Genomic DNA, 8,572 nt, shown 5'->3' with positions numbered 1-8,572 from the left:
GAAAAAAAAAAGGGAAAAAAAAAAAAAAAAAAAAAAAAAAAAAAGCTATTACAGTTTGGCTTGAGTGAAAAATAAAATGCATATTTTCTTATTACTGCCCTAAAAAATAAATAAGAAAACTAAACTAGAAACATGGCATTTAGGACAGGTTTAGTGGTACCTTGTAATCCCAGCCCTCTGGGAGCCTGAGGCAGGAATATTCCATGTTCAAGACCAGCATGGGTAACTTAGCAACTTAGTGAGACCCTGTCTCCAAATAAAAAGAGACGGGGCATATGGCTCCATGCAAAGGCCCTATATTCAATCCCTAGAGCCACAGAAGAGCAGAAGGGATGGCACAGAAGGGAAGGGGAGGGGAGGAAAAGATATTTAAACAGATGTTTGAGGACAGAATTGACTCAATTTTTGAGAACTTTCTCTTAGAGAAGAGGAACTGTGTGCTCAAGAAAAAAATAGTCCTGCCTTTCCTCTCACAGCAAACAGGTGCTTCTGGATTTTTAGTAAAAAGAAAGTCTACAGATGGTGATACTGCATCTCTCCTGCCTCATAGCTAATGACATATATCAGAGAGAACATTTTCTTCCCCAATTATTCTTCCATAAATCTGTATTGCACATTTTCCTGCAGTTATCTCTGGTCGAGAAGAAACTGTGGCCTATAAACTAAGGATCAGGGTAGAGCAGATATCACTGGAATGAAAACACCCTCCCTGGTCCCTGGTGTTCTTCCCCAAACTCTGCAATTAGGCGAGGCTCAGCCCTGAATGACTCTGAGCATCCTGTCACCTTCACTGACAGCTCTGCTTTGAGGACATACACACGTGCAATGAATATGCTCAGCCTCTCAAAGGGCTGAGCATCTGGGAGCCAGGATTTTCTCCTATTTCCCCTCAAGACAGCTGAAAAATTGAAAATGTCCACCAGATGTAAGTATCACATACAACCTCTCCATCTCCCACATCTTCCTCCAGGAACGCCCCGCGGTGTGCATGGTTAATCACCAAATGTCTCACCCCGGGACATGCTTGGCCATGAGCTTTCAGTTACCCTTCCTTTGAAAAGCACTTGTGGAGGGCCAAGGTAACTTGAAACTAGCTGCAGAAAGAAACTTCCCCTGGAATGTTCCCCTCAGTGCACATGGGTGGCCAACGTATTATTTCAGGGTCCTCTGTATGTGCCCCACAGGTCAGATGTTTCCATCTCCAATTAATCAGGCTCTCCATTGGCCCCGTGCAAAACAAATGAATGATCTGCATCCGGCCACTGAGATAAAGCCCACTCCTCGCTTGCCACATGTTTGGCATTTGTCAGCAAAGTGGGGGAAAGAAACAAATGACCCATGCAGACAAAATGGGCATCTGAGGAGGGGGCATCACACAAAAGGTGTAAAATGGCTTCATAGATTGTAGAGCCAAGTGCCTGGGTGTCTGCCAACGTGACTCACATGAGGAAGCCAAACAGGATGGACACAAACTCAACCATGATGGGAACCGCACCGCTCACAATGACCAACCTCTGTAAAGGCCCAGTTCCCATGGAACATGATTGAGACTACTGCCAATAGGATCACTCACAATCAGATGTTGTCAACCAAAAGCATCTCTAAAAAACAAAGATAATTCTAACCTCCTGAACCTTACCCTGAAAGGTTATATGAAAGTACTCAGCGTTCAAGTTCCGTTTAGGGTCCTTTATCCTTTACCTAAAAACTATCTTTCAATTTTTCTCATGAAACATTCCCAAAGCCACCAAATGAAATCTTTAAAAAAAAGGAAGGGTTCATTACTCCTGTCATGAATTTTCATGTAAATGTATGTATATATAACAGATATTCACACAAAAATCAAGACCATATGAAATTGTTCAAATGTGTTGGTTTTATGTGTGGACTAACTGTAAAACCACTTTAGGCGGGGGAACTCTAGCCACCTGGGAGGCAGGAAAACAGAAGAATTTCTAAATAAAGTAATATTTTTACCAACTTTTTGTTACAATCTTCAACAAATGGATAAAGATTAAGTCAAGCAAATACTGCTATTATTTTCCTTGAAGGAACTCAAGGGCTTTAGACTATGAAAAAAACAGTTTCTGATACACCTCATTTTACTTTTGGTATACACTATTTATCCACTTCTCAACGGGGTGAATCAAAGGAGTGCCTGTTAATGTTAATTATCACTTTGATAGGACTGCAGGATTTCTGTCAAAGTGACTGGTTTGGGAAGGGCATTAATCTCACCAATGGGGTAAGACGCTCCCAGCTGGATGGGAGGTGGGGCCTAGCAGAGGAGGCAGGTCACGGGCATGACAACAGGGGCCCTATCTAGTTCCCATCCCTTCCTCTCGGAGCGCATCCTTGGTTGTTGGCTCTCGACACCATGAACCAAGCAGTTGTGCCTTAGACAAACCCACAGCCAAGATGGCGAGCCTGACTGCAGGCTCAGCAATGGAGCCAGCTGGACATGGGCGGCAACCTCTTAAATGTTGGGCCACATAAACCTTTTCCTTCTTTAAGCTTATTTGTCAGGCATTTTGTCCTCATAACTGGAAAGCTGAGCAACAGAAATTGGGTTTAAATTTTTCAAAGGTCAACAAATGAGTCTGAGTCTTCTCAGATATGAACACCTAAGAAATAACTGTACATAGTAGATAATATAGCAAGAATAAATTTCTAAGATTTGTTCCAATTCTAAAACCTGGGTTGTTACTCTTATCTATTCTTTCACCCTAATATGTCATCTTACAGCTCCCTGAGAGATTTTATTCCTCCTTTTTACCTTTACACGTGATTAAAACAGATTTATTTTAAAAGTCATCCATACAGTTTAACTGTCAAGTAACTGACTGTGATTTCTAACTTCGACGTTTTCTTCTTTGCTGTCCTCAGGTATTAGAACTCGCCCGTTGCATGGCCGTAGAGGTGGTGCCTCTGACTCCATCAGGGTATGAGCTGTCTTTGAGGATGGTATTTCCTGGCCTGCCTGCGGGGCTCTCAGTTGGGTGGATGCTTTCCCAGCTGCCTCTTCCACACTACGTGACTCAGTGTTTCTCACCAGCTTTTATGGTAAGCTTCTGGGCTCTGTACATTGCACACTTATAGCAATGCTTTTTTCATCTCAAATCTACCAGGTGAATTTCATCTGCATTACAGATAACTGTGCTTTTCTAAATCAACAGTCACTTTATAATATTAACAAAATGTACCTTCTTGGGAGGGACCAAGATGGAAAAATAAGTAGACTGGCAAGCAAAAAAGTTATAAAAGATATAAACATATCGCTCAATGCAAAAAAAAAAAAAACAACAACAGTAGAAGACAAACATCACTAAACAATATAAGTTCCTGTATGATCCCATAAAACTGTGGTTCCATCTGTCCAAGCCCATTTTTAAGAAAAGTCTATTCTCCTAAATTCTTCAATCAAGTAAAAATGAAGTTCATCACAAAACACAAATGAGTGAGAGAGAAAGAGATAAAGGCATAGAATTATTAGTGTGGCAATGTCAACTGCTAGGGGTCCAGTAATGCAGTGTTTCTAACTCTGTGCAAAAGATTAAAGCAAGATACACATGACAGAGAACAGTCCTCACCAGCCTTTGTTCTCTAGCACCATCATGGTAAAGGAAGTCTAAACACTGATCACACTCCAAGTCAACTCAGGCTTTGTTCAAATTGTACACAGAACATAGAGGCACGACACCAAGTGATACTGATTCAAGATTAATTAAAGACTAAAACGAAAAGATTATTTTTGACATAAAAGAGAAAAGTATCTTTCTTATTCTTGGTTCTGACCGACTGCTTGCTTCAGAGGAACACATCTTTCAATCGAGATTGCTCCTTTAATTTTGAAACATCAATGTTAGCCTCAGAGGTTTATAAAATGCAGCTGCCTAAACAAAGTATGGGGAAAAAGCCCATGGATAAGTAATGCTAACAAAGAAAAGAGTAGCACGAAGCCTTTCTCCATGCTGTAGACAAGATCAAAATGACATGCGGCATTTGAAATCAACACTTCTTTTCACTTTCCTTTTTCGTCCTGATTAGGTATCCTAAAAAGCCCATAACAAGAACACGCATGTGTTGTCTAATTAAAGGTTGACTCTTAAAAACATTTTCCTTCATTCCATTTCCTGTTTAAGTATCACAGCAATACTAGCTCTTTTCAATGATTCTATAAAAGAACACCTGAAATACAAAATAGCCAGAATGACACAACCAACAACCTCGTACTGCAGCACTTACCGCGTAGAACGGTGAGTCTGGTGGACACACTGATTTCTCCTAGGTTGTTGGAAGCCACACATTCGTAAATGGCCTCATCCCGGGGAGTCCGCAAGGGCTGGATTCTGAGAACTGATCCAGATCCATCGTCAAACTCTATTACCTGTGAGAGGAAACGCCAGCTGTCACAGGTGTTGTTACAGTCATCTACCCCTTAGCTAAACTTCTCAGTGCAATGGCTAGGCTCTGAATGGGCTCAGCATCACCCTGAGACTAACTTTTCACACAGTGGGAAAGCATGATACCTGGTCTGATTAAATGAACTCTAAGCGGAGAAAGACATACAACTATATGTACAAAAAGTGTAGATTTCTCATCTCTTCTTCTAAAAGTCACTCGGGATGTACTCATGAAAATATTCCACTTAGTGTTTCTTGGGCAATTTAAGCCTATCAGTTTTGCAACAGACTTGAACTTAGGATGCATATACCTCAAAGAACTAAGATTAGAGGTTCCATTTGACCCAGCCATGCCTCTGCTGGGTATCTTTCCAAAAGAATTAAAAGAATGATATCACAGTGATACATGTGCAACCATGTTTATCGCGGCACAGTTTGTAATAGCTAAAACTTGGAACCAGCCCATTTGCCCATCAGTTGGAGACTGGATAGAGAAGATGTGATTTTTCTATAAAATGGAGTACTATTCAGTCATAAAGAACGATGAATTAGAGCCATTCGTAGGAACATGGATACATATTGAGGACATACTCTGAAGTGAAATAAGTAAGTCACACAGGTATAAATACCAAATAGTTTGTCTGGTGTGAAAAAGTATAACTGTAAACAAGATAATTATACTGGTATAATTGACAATGTGAAATGGGAAGAAAAGGTGTAGGAAAAGTGGGAAGGGTAGGGGAAAGGGAATAAGGGAAAAGAAAAAAATACGAGAAAATGAAAACATGGAAATAAATTGTTTGTAAATGGGGAGGGGAGGAGGGGGTGAAGGGAGGGCAGGGACAAGGAGAAAAAATGAGAACCAAGACCTGTCATGTAAAGGTACAAGATCCCAGTAATGAATGTAACTGTACTGTATACCTAAAATGTACCAATAAACTCAATGAGGAAAAAAAGATATTGGGATGGACAAACAACTCCAATTTTTCTGTCTCTGGCAGCACATATGCGTGTGGATCCATTTAATGACTGGACTGTGAGGGGAAGAAGTCACCACAGATACCACCGCTCCTTCAAGGGCCTCATCCTGAGCAGGGCTGATGAGTGAAGCAAGAGGGGAAACCGCATCGGTCTAGCACTCAGCCAGCCAACTAGATGGCTTGCACAACCCCAGAGCCTGATGGTACGCATCAGTTCGGCCATAAATCAGTCCACTATGTGTTCTAGCTTAGCATTTTCTGCATTTGAAGCATTCTTGCTGTAGAAGGGAGGCTTGCTTCATCAGGTACAGAATCAATGTCCTAAACACCAAGCCTGAATTCCCTATCACTGTAACTCTACTGTGAAATAATTTAGTAACACCAGTAATCCTTGGTACCAGAGTCTAATTCAAGTATTATTTTTTAAATCTAAAAACATAATGATGATGATGGTGATGATGGTACACAGATATGCACAACTATGGAGTCCTTTACTGTCATTCTATAACTGTGCGACTCACTGAAATGTTGTGCTTTACTTTTCACTTTCCTTATGAACATTTCCACATGCCTAAATATGAATAAATTAAGAACTTCTTATACCTATGATTATGGGATGCTTATTCCTAGATGTTGTGTGTGTGGGGATGAGACTGAATAGTTTTAAAAAATATTTCCGCTTTAAGTCCTTCTACACTCCATTTTCAATCTAATTCACGAAGATATCCAGAATGTCACATTTGTCGATGTGCCACGATTTCTCTTCAACTCTATTAAGGACATGTTTTTAAAGGAACCTACTGTGTATCTTAGAAGATAAAACTTCCATTGATATTAGTTTTTGTTACACATTCCGTGTCTTAGAAATCTCTTATGAATATGCTGTGGTTAAATGTAGAAACAGGATTAAATGCCTCTAATATCAATTTAAGCTTTAACTTTTTTGTTGTTATTTCTGTTTTTTCTGAGACAACAGTGTGCTATGTTGCCCAAGGTGGCCTCAGTCTTCCAAGTGCTGTAATTACAGGCATATGCCACCATCATGGTAAAAAAAAAAAAAACAACAACAGTAGAAGACAAACATCACTAAACAATATAAGTTCCTGTATGATCCCATAAAACTGTGGTTCCATCTGTCCAAGCCCATTTTTAAGAAAAGTCTATTCTCCTAAATTCTTCAATCAAGTAAAAATGAAGTTCATCACAAAACACAAATGAGTGAGAGAGAAAGAGATAAAGGCATAGAATTATTAGTGTGGCAATGTCAACTGCTAGGGGTCCAGTAATGCAGTGTTTCTAACTCTGTGCAAAAGATTAAAGCAAGATACACATGACAGAGAACAGTCCTCACCAGCCTTTGTTCTCTAGCACCATCATGGTAAAGGAAGTCTAAACACTGATCACACTCCAAGTCAACTCAGGCTTTGTTCAAATTGTACACAGAACATAGAGGCACGACACCAAGTGATACTGATTCAAGATTAATTAAAGACTAAAACGAAAAGATTATTTTTGACATAAAAGAGAAAAGTATCTTTCTTATTCTTGGTTCTGACCGACTGCTTGCTTCAGAGGAACACATCTTTCAATCGAGATTGCTCCTTTAATTTTGAAACATCAATGTTAGCCTCAGAGGTTTATAAAATGCAGCTGCCTAAACAAAGTATGGGGAAAAAGCCCATGGATAAGTAATGCTAACAAAGAAAAGAGTAGCACGAAGCCTTTCTCCATGCTGTAGACAAGATCAAAATGACATGCGGCATTTGAAATCAACACTTCTTTTCACTTTCCTTTTTCGTCCTGATTAGGTATCCTAAAAAGCCCATAACAAGAACACGCATGTGTTGTCTAATTAAAGGTTGACTCTTAAAAACATTTTCCTTCATTCCATTTCCTGTTTAAGTATCACAGCAATACTAGCTCTTTTCAATGATTCTATAAAAGAACACCTGAAATACAAAATAGCCAGAATGACACAACCAACAACCTCGTACTGCAGCACTTACCGCGTAGAACGGTGAGTCTGGTGGACACACTGATTTCTCCTAGGTTGTTGGAAGCCACACATTCGTAAATGGCCTCATCCCGGGGAGTCCGCAAGGGCTGGATTCTGAGAACTGATCCAGATCCATCGTCAAACTCTATTACCTGTGAGAGGAAACGCCAGCTGTCACAGGTGTTGTTACAGTCATCTACCCCTTAGCTAAACTTCTCAGTGCAATGGCTAGGCTCTGAATGGGCTCAGCATCACCCTGAGACTAACTTTTCACACAGTGGGAAAGCATGATACCTGGTCTGATTAAATGAACTCTAAGCGGAGAAAGACATACAACTATATGTACAAAAAGTGTAGATTTCTCATCTCTTCTTCTAAAAGTCACTCGGGATGTACTCATGAAAATATTCCACTTAGTGTTTCTTGGGCAATTTAAGCCTATCAGTTTTGCAACAGACTTGAACTTAGGATGCATATACCTCAAAGAACTAAGATTAGAGGTTCCATTTGACCCAGCCATGCCTCTGCTGGGTATCTTTCCAAAAGAATTAAAAGAATGATATCACAGTGATACATGTGCAACCATGTTTATCGCGGCACAGTTTGTAATAGCTAAAACTTGGAACCAGCCCATTTGCCCATCAGTTGGAGACTGGATAGAGAAGATGTGATTTTTCTATAAAATGGAGTACTATTCAGTCATAAAGAACGATGAATTAGAGCCATTCGTAGGAACATGGATACATATTGAGGACATACTCTGAAGTGAAATAAGTAAGTCACACAGGTATAAATACCAAATAGTTTGTCTGGTGTGAAAAAGTATAACTGTAAACAAGATAATTATACTGGTATAATTGACAATGTGAAATGGGAAGAAAAGGTGTAGGAAAAGTGGGAAGGGTAGGGGAAAGGGAATAAGGGAAAAGAAAAAAATACGAGAAAATGAAAACATGGAAATAAATTGTTTGTAAATGGGGAGGGGAGGAGGGGGTGAAGGGAGGGCAGGGACAAGGAGAAAAAATGAGAACCAAGACCTGTCATGTAAAGGTACAAGATCCCAGTAATGAATGTAACTGTACTGTATACCTAAAATGTACCAATAAACTCAATGGGGAAAAAAAGATATTGGGATGGACAAACAACTCCAATTTTTCTGTCTCTGGCAGCACATATGCGTGTGGATCCATTTA

At 39.9% G+C, this 8,572-nt stretch overlaps 1 protein-coding gene across 12 annotated transcripts in view; it reads right to left on the bottom strand.

Moving 5' to 3' along the window:
• The window catches only part of Ptprd (protein tyrosine phosphatase receptor type D), a 290,150-nt gene extending 285,767 nt beyond the window's left edge, over positions 1-4,383 (bottom strand). For all 12 annotated transcript variants that reach the window (XM_010630988.2, XM_010630991.3, XM_019208469.2 and 9 more), the window contains exon 1: positions 4,246-4,383. The gene's annotated coding sequence lies outside the window, so the exon portion shown is untranslated. The remainder of the gene's footprint in view (positions 1-4,245) is intronic.
• Positions 4,384-8,572: the final 4,189 nt, after the last annotated feature.

Source organism: Fukomys damarensis, unplaced genomic scaffold, assembly GCF_012274545.1.
Source record: "Fukomys damarensis isolate Sample0158 unplaced genomic scaffold, DMR_v1.0_HiC HiC_scaffold_31, whole genome shotgun sequence".
NCBI classification, from domain to species: Eukaryota; Metazoa; Chordata; class Mammalia; order Rodentia; family Bathyergidae; genus Fukomys; species Fukomys damarensis.
This window is presented reverse-complemented; position numbering and strand designations above follow the sequence as displayed.